Source organism: Mauremys mutica, chromosome 1 (assembly GCF_020497125.1).
Source record: "Mauremys mutica isolate MM-2020 ecotype Southern chromosome 1, ASM2049712v1, whole genome shotgun sequence".
Lineage (NCBI taxonomy): Eukaryota > Metazoa > Chordata > Testudines > Geoemydidae > Mauremys > Mauremys mutica.
Genome location: NC_059072.1, coordinates 172,153,226 through 172,171,541, shown reverse-complemented (window position 1 = coordinate 172,171,541; position 18,316 = coordinate 172,153,226). Strand labels below are relative to the sequence as shown.

Genomic DNA, 18,316 nt, shown 5'->3' with positions numbered 1-18,316 from the left:
TCTGCTCCTCGTCCCCTGACCACCCCCTCCCAGGACCCCCCGCTCCTAACTGCCCCCTGGGATCCCACCCCCTTATCCAACCCCCCTGCTCCCTGTCCCCTGACTGCCCTCCCAACCCCTATCCACATCCCCACCCCCTGACAAGCCCCCCAGGACTCCCACTCCCAACCCTCCCTGTTCCCCATCCCCTGACCACCCCGCCAGAACCTCCACCCCACCCCCTCCTCCCTGACCACCCCGCCAGAACCTCCACCCCATGCAACCACCCCCTCCTCCCTGACTGCCCCCCAGGACTCCTCGCTCCCTTACCCAACCCCCCTGGTCCCTGCCCCCTTACCAGCAGGAGGAGCTCACAGCGGCGACACCCAGCCAGATCCAGCGGCACATCCCATGCTGCCCAGTGGGAGCGGCGGGCTAGAGCTCAGCCTGCACAGTGGCATGGCTGCAGGGAAGGGGAGACAGTGGGGGAGGGGCTGGGGACTAGGCTCCCCAGCTGGGAGCTCAGGGGCCAGGCAGGATGGTCCTGCGGGCACTGTAGTTTGCCCATATCTGATCTAGACCATCCCTGACAGGTGTTTGTCCAACTTGCTCTTAAAAATCTCCAGTGATGGAGATTCCACAACCTCCCTAGGCAATTTATCCCAGTGCTTAACCACCATGACAGTTAGGAAGTTTTTCCTAATGTCCAACCTAAACCTCCCTTGCTGCAATTTAAGCCCATTGCTTCTTGTCCTATCCTTAGAGGTTAAGAACAATTCTTCTCCCTCCTCCTTATATAACAACCTTCTATGTACTTTTAAACTGTTATCATGTCCCCTCTCAGTCTTCTCTTTTCCAGACTAAACAAACCCAATTTTTTCAATCTTTCCTCATAGGTCATGTTTTCTAGACCTTTAATCATTTTTGTTGCTCTTCTCTGGACTTTCTCTAATTTGTCCACATCCTTCCTGAAATGTGGTGCCCAGGACTGGACACAATACTCCAGTTGAGGCCTAATCAGTGCAGAGTAGAGTGGAAGAATTACTCCTCAGGTCTTGCTTACAACACTCCTGCTAATACATCCCAGAATGATGTTCTTGCATCAGTGTTACACTGTTGACTCATGTTTAGCTTATGGTCCACAATGACCCCCAGATCCCTTTTTGCAGTACTCCTTCCTAGGCTGTCATTTCCCATTTTGTATGTGTGCAACGGATTGCTCCTTCCTAAATGGAGCACTTTGCATTTGTCCTTGTTGAATTTCATCCTATTTACTTCAGACCATTTCTCAAGTTTGCCCAGATCATTTTGAATTTTAATCCTATTCTCTAAAGCACTTGCAACCCCTCCCCGATTGGTATCATCCGCAAACTTTATAAGCAGCAAAGAGTCCTGTGGCACTTTATAGACTAACAGACATATTGGAGCATGAACTTTCGTGGGTGAATACCCACTTCGTCAGATGCATGTCATGAAACCACGAAAGCTCATGCTCCAATACGTCTGTTAGTCTAGAAAGTGCCACAGGACTCTTTGCTGCTTTTACAGATCCAGACTAACACGGCTAACCCTCTGATACTTGAAACTTTATAAGTACTCTCTATGCCATTATATAAATCATTGATGAAGATATTGAACAGAACCAGACCCAGAACTGATACCTGTGGGACCCCACTCATTATGCCCTTCCAGCATGACTGTGAACCACTGATAACTACTCTCTGGTTTTCCAACCAGTTTTGCACCTACCTTATAGTAGTTCCATCTAGGTTGCATTTCCCTAGTTTGTTTATGAGAAGGTCATGCAAGACATTATCAAAAGCTTTATTAAAGTCAAGATATACCACCTCTACCGCTTTCCCCATCCACAAAGTTTGTTACCCAGTCATAGAATCATAGAATCATAAAGCTATTAGGTTGGTTTGACACGATTTGTTCTTGACAAATCCATGCTGACTGTTACTTATCACCTTATTATCTTCTAGATGTTTGCAAATTGATTGCTTAATTATTTGCTCCATTATCTTTCTGGGTACAGAAGTTAAGCTGACTCGTCTGTAATTCCCCGGGTTGTCCTTATTTCCCTTTATATAGATGGGCACTGTATTTGCACTTTTCCAGTCCTCTGGAATCTCTCCTATCTTCTATGTCTTTTCAAAGATAATCGCTAACGACTCAGATATCTTATCAGTCAGCTCCTTGAGTATTCTAGAATGCATTTCATCAGGCCCTGGTGACTTGAAGACATCTAACTTGACTAAGTAATTTTTAACTTATTCTTTTCCTATTTTAGCCTCTGATCCTACCTCATTTTCATTGACATTCACTACATTAGATGTCCAATCACCACCAGCCTTCTTGGTGAAAACCAAAACATTAAGCACCTCTGCCATTTCCACATTTTCTGTTGTTATTTCCCTCCCCTCACTGAGTAACAGGCCTACCCTGTTCTTGGTCTTCCTCTTGCTTCTAATGTATTTGTAGAATGTTTTCTTGTTACCCTTTATGTCTCTAGCTAGTTTGATCTCGTTTTGTGCTTTGGTCTTTCTAATTCCCACCCCCCCACACACACCATACTTGTGTTATTTGTTTGTGGGGGATGAGGGGCTTGATTTAGTACTCTCTCTCAGATGGGTATTTCTGCTGGGTCTGCATTCTGGAGGAGTATTCCTGTCACCAGGGCTATCAGTCCTCCACCTTTCAACAGCACAAAATTCCCTGAAAATTTTCCCCAACACATTAACATTTTTTTTATTAATAATAATATAAATATAGACATTATGAAATGTATCATTACCCCAATGTTACAGATGAGGAACCTGAAGCACAGATTTGTTAAGACCTTCTTTAAGAGCAAGTACATGGCAGGCCTACAACTCTGGTCTTCTGGCTCCCATTTCTGTTTGCTAATCACTAGACTGCATTGCCTTCTTAAAAGCTGTACATGTCAACTGTAAAGCCAAATATATGTAGTTTGCAAGTGTTTTAGTTTGGCCCATCTGTGCAATAAAAAAAACCCATTTACTGTGGCATTACAAGGTGTTAAGGGTCTCATATCAAGAGAGCAGTTATTCTATAAAACAGATGTTCACAGCTTGAAAATCTGTTCCTGAACTGAATACATTTATGCAAGCACCATATGCATCAGCCTTGGACCTGACTCAGCTGGTAATACCTGCTGTAAAGACTGTGGAAAGAAAAGAGGAATTGCTACCACCCCGCAAAATCCCCTATTGCCATGCAGTGAGATGTGAAAACACTCTGTCAGTTCAGGAACAAGCTGTAAGTATATCAGTCCGTTGCCTTACCACAGGGGATGTACAGACACAAATTACTGGTGTAACTTAATTCCTTGGTGTGTGATGGAGTGATGCAGAACTGTGCATTTCAGTTTTCAGGAATTCCTGCAAACCCCAAACCTGAGTTCAGATCATGCAGCAGCTCTTGTTTCTGAGTTGCGCTAATACTGTATTTGAACAAACTCAGAAACTCCATGGACATCGCCAAGTGGAAACAAATAATCCCAGCACTACTGGAAACCTGCCTACGTTCACTGAAGCCTCTGAACCGTCTTGCAAACCTGACCCTATGTAACATGAGTAGCCCAACTCAAATGCATAGCTACTGTCAGGTTATTGCGTCAACAAGTGGGCCTCTGAGCTACATGGACAGACAAGCCGCCATGCAGCTTGGGTTTCAGCTTAGTTTCCTTGATATACCAGAGAGCACATCTACTCTATACAAAACACAGACATCTAGTGGCCGAATAATATACCTCAAGCACACTTATCATTGCAGACAAGTGCTCACTTACCCTTTCTCCTCACAACTGCTAAAGCTACCCACTGAACTGGTTGAAGGCATGATCAGAGGGAGATAGGCCCTGTTTTCTGCTGAAACCGCTAGAGAAAGAGGAACTCATCATCTTCACAAGAGGACTCATATGGGATGTTATCCTGCCTGAGCATCCCTGCAGAGAATGCGAGACAACAGGGAGGACAGCATCTAACCTATCAGAACAACTTGCTGCCAGCCAGCAAACCCCATTTCCAGTCACTCCAGTACAGCATACTACTTCCCATCTATGTATTGGATAGTAATAGACTTTCCTGTTATTTTAGTTAGAGGTAATTAGGTTGACAGCTAGTGGATATTACAGCAACATCTCCACTCTAAACAGAAAGACCCAGTGCAAGTCAGATTACTCATCATGTGCCGCATCAGCACAATGTAGAGACTAAGGCTCCCAAATGATGAATCATTACTATTTAAAAACTGCCCAAGTATCAAGGCTTTTGGACAGATAGAACAGAGGGCTAAGTGAATAAAAACCCAGTGTCTAACGGCTAGATTTCTTCAACAGTCTGAGAAAAACTCAGAGTTACTACAGACTTTTACAAGAGTGTGCTTCTTGTACAGCTAAAGAGACTTGTGCTTTTTCCCTTTCTGTGAATGACTTAAATTTTTAAAAAATATTTTAAATTGATATCAAGCATGGATATTATGTGACATACCCCGTAAAACAGGGAAATTGATTGAATCTAATATTATAAATAAAATGTGTATAAAGGGAAGTCAACTATAAGGGATATAGCTTTGCGCAAAATATTGTAAACTTTAACGACAAGATTTATCTCATGGACAGTCCTGTTAGAAAAGAAAGAGGGTGCATTCATATTGATTTATTTCAGGTTAAATGAAGAAGTAAGGATAATGCGCTATGTTGAAAGAGGCAGTAAACAGAAGGAACTGAAACCAAATAGTGTTTTTATAAGGACACTTGACCACTGAGTGGAATAAAAAGAAATGTAACTGTTTGGTTAATAAGGCAGAGACCCAGCTCAGCCATACATACTAAGGTCCCACAGTTATTGTTAAAGCAAGGGGAACAGAAATGGAAGATTTATACAGCTGCCCGGGTCTGATAGAGAAGAACAGTGCTTGAAGTGACTTTGCATTCTATAATGGACCGTTAAAAAGAAGTTTAAAGAGAATCAAAGAATATGGAGGGTCTTGGTGTAAATTATATGAACTTTAAATTGGACATTTCAGCAGCAAGCAGAGTTGATGGAGAAACTGCAACTTGAGCAAGCATAGCTGCAAGGATGGCCAAGAGATGCACTGCAAAGGGGCCCATGCAAAGTGACTTGAAGAGGTAATTTGCTAACCACAGCAAAGCAGCCTGTGTTAAAGGTATGTCTCAAGATGGTTGGGCCTAACTTGCCTAACACAAACTGGCGTGACAAGATGTGTTACACAAAGAGACTGGAAAATTCCAGTTCCAGCAACAAGAACTCCAAATCTGACGTCTCATTCCCCGATTGAATGGTGAGAGATCACAACTCGCATTGTGGTTGGACATTTAGCAACGCTGGAATAGATAACTAATTGGCACAAGTGAGGCCCTGTTCTGAGGGACTCAGTCAAAACTCTTAACAAAATCACCTTCCCAAGATAGAAACTGAGCATAAGTGTTATTTTCTATTGTGGTTATGTGATTTGATTCTGAAAACCTGAATGGCTAAATCGTCCAGTTTTCTAATTTATGTTAGTCAAATCATACTCCAATGCTTTTCTGGGGTCTTTTAGATTAGTTGCTGCTGTTAAGGATATTTAATACAACTAAATTCAGCTCCTCAGTCCATTTCTTTAGTTAAGTCATCAAAGTTAAAAGAATCCTAAGAAATGTGGTACAGGTAATCATTTAAGTAGTTGCTTAACTAAGGTGTGTTTTATACTCCATGTCTCTCACGGCAGTGTTAGATATCACTTGTCATTTTGCTCCAGGCACTGGTACCTTTTGACAGGCAGTTTTGGGAGTTCCCATTGCTGCGCATGTACTGTCACCTCTAATTACCTGCTGCTATTGCTGGTTACTTTGGTTCACATTAAACTTATTCAGAAAAGTCACATTCTCAGGTTTGATTACAAACCTAGGAGCTTGGTGACAGGAGAGAGGCAAGCAGACATTCAGGTGTAGGAGTTCTAACCTTACTCAGTTAAGAAACAGTAAGTTGCAGCATTTATCCTAACCAGTTTTTTTCATAGCATATTTCATTCTTTTTGAATTCTGTTTCCTGTGTCACATAATTCTTGCTTTATTTAAGTCCAGTGGTACTGGTGGTAGTTACTAGAGGACAATCACTTGGGGCATTCCTGAGAGAAAAACTAAAGCAACATTAGAAGGGGTTAAGTGGGGAGAAAAGTACCAGCTTGAGTACTCCAAGACAAGAGCCAGTAAGGGGGAAGGGGTGTGTGTATGTCACACATAGTAGACCTCAGGTAACAATAAGCAAGGGAATATTATTTTCTCACCTGACCCCAGCCTTTAAATATGACTGAGGCATGCAACAGAAGTTACATGTTTTGTGTGGTGGGTTTTGCCCAACTCTAGAATAAGTGAAAGGTTGGCTTTTCTGCTGCACCCACCAGGTGGCAGGAGAGAGCATACAGTCAGAGCTCAGGGACAAGCTCTAGTTTCTTTCTACACTAAGGGCCCTGCTCCAGCAGAGGAATTCACGGTCAGACCCTTACACCTGAACAGAGGTTTGGTGAATTCAGTGACACTCTGCAAAGGCACAGTGGGGCACCTGCCTGGACCTGTTTGAAGCAGTAGGGTCTAAAATTAAATCCAAGTCATAATAACCCCCAAAGCTTATTTACTGGAAACAAGTTCCCCTTTCTGTGATTGACATTTTTTACTATTGTTATTTTAAAAAAACATTGCACCTATTAATGTGTTACTGCACTGTAGGGCAATGCCTTTGAGTGCACAGATGCAAAATGCAACTGACAAATGGTTTCCTTTCTGAGAAAGATAGGTGTTTTTCAGCAGTTCTTTAGAAAAAGAAAAGGATGTGCTGCATTTGGCCATGTGATCAGCTGGAAGCCCCTTTAGTATGTGTTCCAGTTACAGGGAGTTGACTGTTTCTGAGTTGTGGCGGGAGGGAGGGGAACAAATAAGAGCTCAGATACTAGGAGCCTTTTTTTTTTTTAGGGCTGTCAAGCGATTAAAAAAAGTAATTGCAATTAATCGCACGATTAATCACACTGTTAAACAATAATAGAATGACAGATACATTTTTGTGGATGTTTTCTACATTTTCAAATATATTGATTTCAATGACAACACAGAATACAAAGTGAACAGTGCTCACTTTAAATTTATTTTTTATTACAAATATTTGCACTGTAAAAACAGAAGAAATAGTATTTTTAATTCCCCCATTACAAGTACTGTAGTGCAATCTCTTTATCATGAATGTTGAACTTACAAATGTATAATTATGTACAAAAATAGCTGCATTCAAAAACAAAACAATGTAAAACTTTAGAGCCTACATGTCCACTCAGTCCTACTTCTTGTTCAGCCAATCACTCAGACAAACAAGCATATTCACATTTGCAGGAGATAATGTTGCCCGCTTCTTGTTTACAATGGCACCTGAAAGTCAGAACAGGTGTTCGCATGGCATTGTTGTAGCCAGCATCGCTAGATATTTACGTGCCAGATGCGCTAAAGATTCATAGTCCCTTCATGCTTCAACTATCATTCCAGAGGATATGCACGCTGATGACGGGTTCTGCTCAATAACAATCCAAAGCAGTGCAGACCCGTCACATGTTCATTTTCATCATCTGAGTCAGATGACACCAGCAGATGGTTGATTTTCTTTTTTGGTGGTTTGGGTTCTGCAGTTTCCGCATCAGAGCATTGGTCTTTTTAGACTTCTGAAAGCATGCTCCACACCTCGTCCCTCTCAGATTTTGGATGGCACTTCAGATTCTTAACCCTTGGGTCAAATGCTGTATCTTTAGAAATTTCACATTGGTAACTTCTTTGTGTTTTGTGAAATCTGCAGTGAAAAAGTGTTCTTAAAATGAACAACATGTGCTAGGTCATCATCCAACACTGTTATAACATAAAATAGATGTCAGAATGCAGGTAGAACAGAGCTGGGGACATACAATTCTCCCCCAAGGAGATCAGTCACAAATTTAATTAACACATTTTTTTAACGAGTATCATCAGCATGGAAGCATGACCTCTGGAATGGTGGCTGAAGCAGGAAGGGGCATATAAATGTTCAGCATATTTGGTATATAAATACCTTGCAATGCCAGCTACAACAGTGCCATGTGAACACCTGCTCTCATTTTCAGATGACATTGTAAATAAGAAGCAGGCAGCGTTATCTCCTGCAAATGTAAACAAACTTATTTGTCTTAGCAATTGGCTAAATGAGAAGTAGGACTGAGTGGACTTGCAGGCTCTAAAGATTTACATTTGTTTTGTTTTAGAGTGCAGTTATGTAAGAAAAAAAATCTACATTTGTAAGTTGCACTTTCATGATAAAGAGAATCACTACCGTACTTGTATGAGGTGAATTGAAAAATACTATTTCTTTTATCATTTTTATAGTGCAAACATTTGCAATTAAAAATATAAAATGAGCACTGTGCACTTTGTATTCTGTGTTGTAATTGAAATCAATATATTTGAAAATGTAAAAAAAATCCAAGAATATTTAATACATTTCAATTGGTATTCTATTGTTTAACAGTGCGATTAAATTTGTGATTAATTTTTTAATCATGATTAATTTTTTAGTTAAGCGCACGAGTTAACTGCAATTAATCAACAGCCCTGTTTTTTAAAAAATGGTGCTTAAAGAACTGCTTTCCTTGAGTTATATGAAAAGTCACACTTGCTCACCTCCCTCACTGCTTTGTCCTTCAGGGCTGTGTTTCCAGAGAGAAGCAAAAGTTATATAGATCCTTTTAACAAGCAGTTTTCAAACATTGCAAAGATAGCACCCTTTTTTTTTTGAAGCCTGCAATTTTCACTTGGGGTTTTATTGGTTTACACAGGAATCCCCACACATAGCACACTTGGTTAATTCTGCCAAGTGCGTTCGGTTTAGAAATCTTCTCTCATCTTCTGAATTTTGAAGTGATTTTAGGGTTGGTGGAAGGTGCCAGCCTAGCAGACTGAATAGCCTTCATTTTAGCCAAGGAAGAGATACAGCAAAGGCAGAAGCACTGCGAATCCCCTTACTCTGCTCCCCTCCCCCCATGCCTCGTTCCTCACTTAGGGGTTCCCCCTTCCAAAGCTCCATTCTACAGCCTGTTCTATCCTTTGCCCTTGCTGCTGAGAGCAAGTTATGCTGTGGACCCTGCATCTCTAAGAACCAATTACCAACCTGAGGTAATGGATATATTTTGATTAGGTCATTCAATAGCTCTCAGATGACGACAGCTTTCAGTCACTACTGCCTACTGATATGGCCATATTCAAAACACATTATTTCTATACTCAGGATTTTACTTTCAGTTAACTGATTGCCAGTTAACTTGAGGTAGTTAATGTATTTGTAAAGGCTAGTCTGGACACTCCTGAAATGTTTGTGGTTTATCAGCTAGGGTAAACTGCAGATAGCTGTAGCCCTGCAAAAGCATTTAGGCTATTCCCTGGCAAAAATCATGTTCCCCCCCCTTCACACACATAACTAATTCAGGTTAGTTATCTTACTGTAAAACCCTAGTGGAGACAAGGCATGGGTAATTTTAACTGCTGTAGCTAGGTGAAGTCGACGCTATAACCTCTATCCATGGTTGAGCTTGCCTAGCTACACCATGAAGATGACTACAGTGACTTACATTCACTAAGATTTTACAGCGAGATTGCCCATATGCATGAGTTATGTTGCTATAAACATCCCCTTTTTTTGGGCAGTGAAGGCGCAGCCTTAAGACTAGTCTACACTTGAAAAGTTTATTAGGATTAAGGTTTGGTATTGTAGCAACCTGCATGGAACCTGGAGAGAGGAGCACAGGTTGCAAGAGGGAAGAGTAAGGAGAAGGCATCAGGAAGCCAGACGGTGTGCACAGGGCTTGATAAAGTTGCAGAATCTCTGTAAATAGTTCTGTTAATAAAGAGCCAATTGAATTTTACAACCATGCAGTGGGTGCTCCAATTCTCGTGCTTTCTGGCTGCAGAGCATCCACCAAGCTGGTGGGTAGGGCTGGGGAGTGGCACTTCAAGGTGGTTCAGCCTGGGAATGCTGAAGCTAGGACCAGGCAGGTGCCAGAGCCACCAGAAGCCCGAGCTGGGGAGAGGGGCAGTCCTTACAGCGGACCCCCCAGCAGGGAGGAGATGGAACAGCGCACACACAGTGGGCCAAACGGAAGACCCTCATGGGCCTGATCTGGCTTTCAGGGGACTCTTTTGCTGCCTCAGGGCCCCCTGCAATTGTTTGGGTTATAGGTGCCTAACGCTGCCACTGCAAGCATGGAGTCCTTGCATGTTATTACCCAGCATGCAGTACATGAAACAGATGGAATTATTCAAGCATAACTATTATGCTTTAAATGTATACAAGTTTGAACACCTTTATGCTGGAATAGGAGTGCCTCATCCTGTTCAACTTGAACCAATGAACTAAACAGGAACCAGGCACTCACATTCCAGAATAAGAGTGTTCAGATTTGGAATTATTCAGGAATATCTGTTCCTCAACAGCTATTCCTAAATAGCTCCATATGTTAACAAGTCCTTAGAGAGTGTCCAGACTAGCCTATACAAATGTGTCAGCTACTTCAAATTAATTTGTCATTAATTATCTTGAGATTAAAAAAGAACTGTGAAGATGAAAGACCGTTCACAATTCCTAGCTACTCCATCCCAACATGGTCAAGTTTCCAATGAAAAATACATGAAGACTTTTTAAAAGCAAATGTTTGTGATTTAAAAGAAAATGCAAATTCTGTCCCAAAGATCCCCTCAATAAGTCACCTGTTAGGGAAAGTCTATTGACTACTTTGTCTCTTTGCTGTCTGTGCCTCTCCTCCTCATCCTCTGTGGACACTTTATTTCTGATTCCTTTGTAAACTTGGACAGTTTTAACTGTAGATTTTCTCATGAGATAAGTAGAGCTGTGTGTCTTTCTCCTTCAGGATTCAGACTTTTCTGATCCAGAATAACTTGTCAGAAACAAAGCCAAGTATTTCAGCACTGAAGTCTCTTTCCTCCAAGTTTCTGTTTTGTTTAATTTATTTGTAACCTAAGGACAGAAGCGAGAGAATATCAAATTCTTAAAAAAAAAAAAAAGTCAACCATCCAGAACTCAATCCCTTGCATATGGGCATAACTAAAGAAGCTAAAGACATACAACATGGATACAGCAATAACATTCTTAATAATACCAGAAAAAGTCCAGATTGTTTAACCCTCATATTTATTGCATTTTACAAACTACCACTAAAGTGAACGTATAATAATGGGTGCCCTGATGATACCTGAGACCAACTCTAAGAGTCTTTCCCTGAGAGTAAGCTATGCTCTAGCTGCTGGGTTTCCCCTTTTCCCAATGTGTCCCTCCTTGAACATCTGTCTTAGTTCAGTCTGGTCAACTTTTTAATAAAAGTGTAAAACACTTCTCTACATGTTTTTGAGCCTTGATGTTCTTTTTATGGTGTTTCATTCTCCTTCTAGTTCCAGGATTGTATTCTACCTGTTTGTGTAGTGCTCTAAAAATCTTAGAGATGGTGAGAAAGTGGTGGGGTTCTCTTGATCCCAAACCATCTTCTGCAGCCCTTGGCTATAGCTGATGTCTCACAGGCACGTCCAACTCTTCTACTATCTCATTCCTGAAAGATCTACACCTCCATCTCCATTCTCCCTGGGAATCAATATTTTTCTCCCCGAAGGCCTGGGGAACAATACCCTAACAGCTGCAATCTGGAAGCCTCAAGCTTATTGTCCCCACATGACATTCCAGAAACTCCGTTTTCTAGGATCTCTCTTGCCCCTTCAAACACTCAGTTATGACCCATTCTCCCATTTTCCATATTACTACTGCAATTTCCACAGCTCTGACTGCCTTCCATGGCCTCAGTGCCCCATGTGATTTAATAAGTGAAAGCCTTTCCTTTACAAATCTCTAGGAAAAGGTTTCCTCAAATAGCTTGAGTCCTGGTGCAGACCTGCCTCTGCCCTAGGAAGTGGCAGAGGCTGCAGCACCTTTCCTGTTCCTGAGGCTGCAATATTCTTGCCTCCCTGTCTTACTCCATAGTGGGAGCAGGAACAGAAAAGTTCTCTTCAGCAGAGCATAGAATAGCCTCCCATGGGAAAGCATGGAAAGTAAGAGTAAGCAGAAGAAAGGGAAGAGGAAAAAGGAGGCAGGAAAGAGTGAGTCTTTTTTTTTTTTTAAGTGGGAGGAGAAAATGAAATGGTCGGGCCATTATAACTAACTTAAGTGGAGCCTTGCCAGTAAGAAATCCTGCCCTATTCCTATTACATCCAGACCTCCAGTGCTCAGATAGTTCATAGCAAGGTTACTAGTGGTTTAACCAAGAAGAAGCATGCTTTTGCCTCAGCTAGTATGCCTGCTTTTTAGGGATCACCAAAGTCCCAGTCCAGCTATAATAATATGTCAGGCGCACATACACCTGGCTAAATTCAGGCAGGCATCAGAGAGTGATGCAATGCTGACGTTTGTTGACCTGCACCTGCTTTACACAGGTCTGAATTTGGTCCAGCAAGTCCAGACTCAGACTGGAAGACCTCTGTAACTGGTTAAGCCATTCTAGGGGTACGTCTACACTACGGGATTATTCCGAATTTACATAAACCGGTTTAACAAAACAGATTGTATAAAATCGAGTGTGCACGGCCACACTAAACACATTAAATCGGTGGTGTGCGTCCACGGTTAGCGTCGATTTCTGGAGCATTGCACTGTGGGTAGCTATTCCGTAGCTATCCCATAGTTCCCGCAGCCTCCCCCGCCCCTTTGAATTTCCGGGTTGAGATCCCAGTGCTTGATGCGGCAAAAATCATTGTCGCGGGTGGTTCTGGGTAAATGTCGTCAGTCACTCCTTCCGCTGGGAAAGCAACGGCAGACAAGCATTTCATGCCTTTTTTCCCTGGATTGCCCTGGAAGATGCCATAGCATGGCAATCATGGAGCCTGTTTCGCCTTTTGTGACTGTCACCGTATGTGTACTAGATGCCGCTCACAGAGGCGATTCAGCAGCGCTACACAGCAGCATGCTTTTGCTTTTGCATGATAGCAGAGATGGTTATCAGCCATATTGTACCATCTACCATACCATAAATTGGTAATAAGATGATCGTGGCTACCAGTCCTTTTGCACTGTTCCATTTGCTGCTGTCATAAGTGCCCCTGGCTGCTCTTAGCCAGGGGCGCAAAAGCCAAAATTGGGAATGACTCCCTGAGTCAATCCCTCCTTTTTGGTATCTAAAAATAGAATCAGTCCTGCCTAGAATATGGGCAAGTGTACTAGAGAACCACTGTATCAGAGAACCAGAGAGCACAGCTGCTGTGTCAGATCCTGCAGAAATTATGAGCTGTATTCTATTCACAGGGGGTGCTCCTGCAACAACCCCACCTGTTGATTCCATTCTTCCCTCAGCCTTCCTGGGCTACCGTAGCATTGTCCCCCCACTTGTGTGATGAAGTAATAAAGAATGCAGGAATAAGACACAGTGACTTGTTAGTGAGATATGAGTGGAAGGCAGCCTCCAGCTGCTATGATAGTCCAGACAGGACAGTAAGGAGTGTGTAGGAGAGGAGCCCAGCATCCCTCTGCTAGTTCAGGGGCAATTGAATCTTTTCTTTACACATGAAGGGTGGGGGCTGATGGAGCTCAGCCCCCTGTTGCTATGATGACGATGGTTATCAGCCATACTGTACCATCTACCAGGAAAAATTAGGACCAGGCGCCCTTGATCGACCTAACAGATGCTAGTCAGCATGGTTACCAGTCCTTTTGCACTGCCCCATGTGCCAATAGGCTGATGATGAGGACGGGTACCAGTCATTTTGTACCATCAGCCATCCATAGCGTGGGGGGAGCAAGAATGTTGGTGTTGAGTGCTGCACCATCGCGTCTATCTGCAGCATTCAGTAAAGATAGGGTGACATGTAAAAGAGTCAAGAGAGGATTGTTTTCCCTTTCACTTCTGGGGGTGGGTGGGGGGGTGCGTAAATTGCCTAGCTATGCCCTGACCCACCGCGGACACTGTTTTTGACCGTAGAAGCATTTGGAGCTCAGCCAAGAATGCAAATGCTTTTCAGAGACTGCAGGAACTGTGGGATAGCTTGAGTCCTCCAGTCCATGAGCGTCCATTTGATTCTTTGGCTTTCCGTTACGCTTGTCACGCAGCAGTGCGCTGAGTCCCTGCTATGGCATCTGTCTGGAGATATTTAAAAAATGATTTTGAATTTCGTCTTCTGTAATGGAGTGCTGATAGAACAGATTTGCCTGCCCTTACAGCGATCACGTCCGCATCGTCCATGTGGGAGCTCTTTCTTTATTTTGATTTTTAACTGCATCACCACCCGTGCTGATCGGAGCTCCACGCTGGGCAAACAGGAAATATTCAAAAGTTCGCGGGGCTTTTCTTGTCTACCTGGCCACTGCATCCGAGTTCAGATTGCGGTCCAGAGCGGTCAGTGGTGCACTGTGGGATACCGCCCGGAGGCCAATACCGTCGATCTGCGGCCACACTAACCCCAATCCGATATGGTAATACCGATATTAGCGCTACTCCTCTCGTTAGGGAGGAGTACAGAAACCAGTTTAAAGAGCCCTTTATACCGATATAAAGGGCCTCTTAGTGTGGACGGGTGTGGCGTTAAATCGGTTTTACACTCCTAAAACCGGTTTAAATGCGTAGTGTAGACCAGGCCTAGTTTGTGGCCATCAGTTGGCAGATGCTCTGCAGTTAATTGGTTTACAGTAACACTACCCATGGTAGTCTAACAACGGAATGGAAAAACTTGTATTATAAATCCCTCTTAAGAAGTCAGAGACATTCCCTATTGTGATTTACAAAGGAAGGGGGTTATTGTAGGGGTGAAGGGACAGGCAATTATAATGTATGAGTAACATGGTCTTTATTTTCAAAGAGGCAGCAAAACTGGAGGAAGGGGGAGGATCAGGGCAAAATTTAAGATGCATCATGCAAAACAATATTTCTTGATTCCAGCCCTTAGCCCCCACCCCCAGAACATGTTTAGGAAAGATTGTGCAACCTGGCTAGACGTGGGAAATTCCTTGGTAACACAACATTGGCAATTGTCTGATACAATAGCTTGCATAGCTGGTCAGAGCTTGAAAGGAAGCACAGTTGCAGAAAGATGTTAAATTGCAGCCTTATCTCTGACATTCAGAAAGATTAAAACAAAATATAAGTAATTAAATAAAACCATAACAGTACATCCTTTAAAAAGGGACTTTCCAAACATTTCTCTTTCTACTTCCCCAATATTTGAGATAACAACCTGCTGTAAAAACTGCCAGAATTACGGGGGCCAAGGAATTGGAGCTGGGGAGTCAAAAAGCCAAAATGAAATCATATTTTTTGTCAGTTTTAAAAAAGTTTCCTCCCCCACCCCCCCAAAATCACAGAACACTCCAGGGAATTGCTGGCACTTGCTCTATGCCTGAGAGCAGCAGCTGATGTTTCTCTTCAGCCTGCTAGGGCTCCAGTTAACTTAATTCTGATTGTAAGAAAGAAAAAGTTACCTCCTATTTGACTGGGTCACGAGGGAGTTTACACCCTAAGGGCCAAACTCTGCCATGATTTACAGTCAGTACAAGCCTATCACAGTCATTGGGGTTGCACATGAGAATCTCTGGCAGAATTTGGCCCAATTAGTGTAAGGAATAAAAGTGAGTGTAAGGAGTATGGTAACTAAGAGTCTTCTTCCCAGCTCTACATGCCTCTCCTAATTAAAGAAAGAGTCAGTGGAAGAACCCCTGTGAGGGAATAATACCACTTAGCTCTAATATAGCACTTTTCATCAAGAGACTTTAAAGTGCTTTACAAAGGCAGTCAGTATCATTCTCCCCATTTTACATATGGGAAAACTGAGGTCTAGAGAACAGTCATACTGGGTCAGACCAAAGGTCATCTTGCCCAATATCCTGTGGCCAATACCAGGTGCTTCAGAGGGAATGAACAGTACAGGTAATCATCAAGTGATCCATCCTCCCCAGCTTCTGGCAAACAGAGGCTAGGGACACTTCAGAGCATGGTTTTGCATCCCTGCCCATCCTGGCTAATAGCTATTGATGACCCTGTCCTCCATGAATTTATCTAGTTCTTTATTGAACCCTGTTATAGTCTTGAAGTTTACAACATCCTCTGGCTAAGAATTCCACAGGTTGACTGTGCATTTTGTGAAGAAATACTGCCTTTTTTTTGTTTTAAAATGGCTGCCTATTAATTTCATTTGGTGACCCCTAATTATGTGAAGAAGTAAATAACACTTCCTTATTTACTTTCTCTACATCTGTCATGATTTTATAGACCTCTGTCAGATTCCCCCTCAAGTCATCTTTTTTCCAAGCTGAAAAGTCACAGTTCTATTAATCTGACACTGTTCCATTCCCCTAATCATTTTTGTTGCACTTTTCTGAACCTTTTCCAATTCCAACATTTTTTTTTGATGGGGTGACCAGATCTGCACACAGTATTCAAAATGTGGGCATACCATGATTTATATAGATAGCATATGATATTTTCTGTCTTATTATCTATCCCTATCTGAACTGCCTGGGGTTCATTAGGTGAATTAGATTAGGCCTGCTTATTTGAAAATGTTTTTCTAAGCCCACCTAGCCTTCTTTCTCCATGGATCCTCAGCAGCATGATCCATTTAAGCCAAGAGAGCCAGATCGCCTGAGCTGGCATAAATTCGTGCAGCTCCACTGAAGACAAAAGGAGCGATGCTAATTTACACCAGCTAGGGATCTTGGTTAAGAGTCTATGGTCTGTTAACCCAGAAACCCTGAAGGAAAGAAGAAACCAGATGGGATGGGGAAAGCTTGAATCAGAACCCATCAAAATGACAACTATTGCAATGAAAGCCTTTTCTTAGCCTAGTCTTTGAGGTGCCTCATTCTCAAGTTGTTTGGGTCTCCAATTTCTTCCTTCCTGTGGTGTTTTTTGTGTGTGCCAGTTTTCCAGCTGGCATGCCTTTATGAGTCAACACTACTATATCTAGCGTCAGATTTCTCATGTTTAGTAATTAGTCTTGGCCAGATGGAAGACATTCACCTACAAAACCAAAGGATGCTAGAAATAGTGGTGTTGACTCACAAAGGCAGGCTTTTGCCTCTCATTCAGTGTGAAACAATGGCCTCTCATGGTATCAAGGCAGTGGTTTTCATACTTGCTCATAGCATGTAGAACATTTTAATGCCCTTAGGATTGAGGATGCCTTGACTGACTCAGAGTCCTTCCCTCTCATTCATGATCATGTAACATCCTCGTGGTAATTATAGCAACTGCTTACTTGGAAAGCATTTAATCTTTTAATACAGTTTAGCAGCTGTAGTCCCAGCTAGCACCATGTGAGTAAGCCTGCTCCCCGTGGACCAAGGATTAGAGCTTGGGAACACAGCTGGTCCAAAAATTTCTATTCCGCGAGAAATTCCGATTTTAACATTTCTATTTCATCTCAAATCATGATGAAAAGCTGAACTATTGACATTTTTTGCAGGATGGAGAATTAAAAAAATGTTGATTTGGAAATGTTGATACACAACAGTTTGGGTCGGTTCAACATTTATCTGTTTGCTTGCAATACTATGGGTGCCCGCCCCCATCTCCCATTTTCCTCTATTGGCACAAGGAAGCCAAATTAAGATTTCACAGGCATGTTTAATTCTGCCATTTCCTAACTTCAGAGTGCTTGACTTTGCAATCTTAATAATGTTCTTCTAATGTAGTTTTTGTATGTGTGATACATGCTAAACATAAATCACTGATTTATTTTTTAATACCTCCTTCTGTTTTCCCTCTCTGCAGCCATCACATGTTCTTGATGCTCTTGATCTTATGGCAAGAGCACAGAGAAAAGCACCACAGTCAAAATGAGGCATAGACTCCATACAGGATCAGGTGATTCAGAGGAACACTACAGTAGGCAGACATGGGATAATCCGACACCATGAAGGTCTCATCCTAAACTACAGTAGAGATTGGTTTCAATCCTGAAGCATGCTCTGGCTATTGTCATTATCTATATAAATGTCATATTCCTCTTTCAATCTTACTGCATTCTTGGTCTCAATATTATCGTGTTGCAATGTGTTCCACAGTCTAATTATGTGTTGTCTGAAAAAGTCTCTCTCAATCAGTTTTGAATTTATCACACTTTATTTTCATGTAACATCCCTTGGCTAATAACACACAGAGAATAGAATCTATTATTTACCTTCGTTAGACCATTTATTATTTTATATATTTTTATCATGTCCCCTCTTTGGTGAACAATCCCAATCTTTTCAATCTCTCTTCA

At 42.3% G+C, this 18,316-nt stretch overlaps 1 long non-coding RNA gene across 3 annotated transcripts in view; it reads right to left on the bottom strand.

Annotated features, from left to right (window-relative positions):
• The window catches only part of LOC123361774, an 81,282-nt gene that overhangs the window by 48,666 nt on the left and 14,300 nt on the right, over positions 1-18,316 (bottom strand). The window contains exon 3 of one of the 3 annotated variants that reach the window (XR_006576224.1): positions 10,775-11,042. The exons of the other annotated variants lie outside the window; for them this stretch is intronic. This is a non-coding gene — a long non-coding RNA (uncharacterized LOC123361774). The remainder of the gene's footprint in view (positions 1-10,774; positions 11,043-18,316) is intronic. 3 annotated transcript variants of the gene reach the window in all.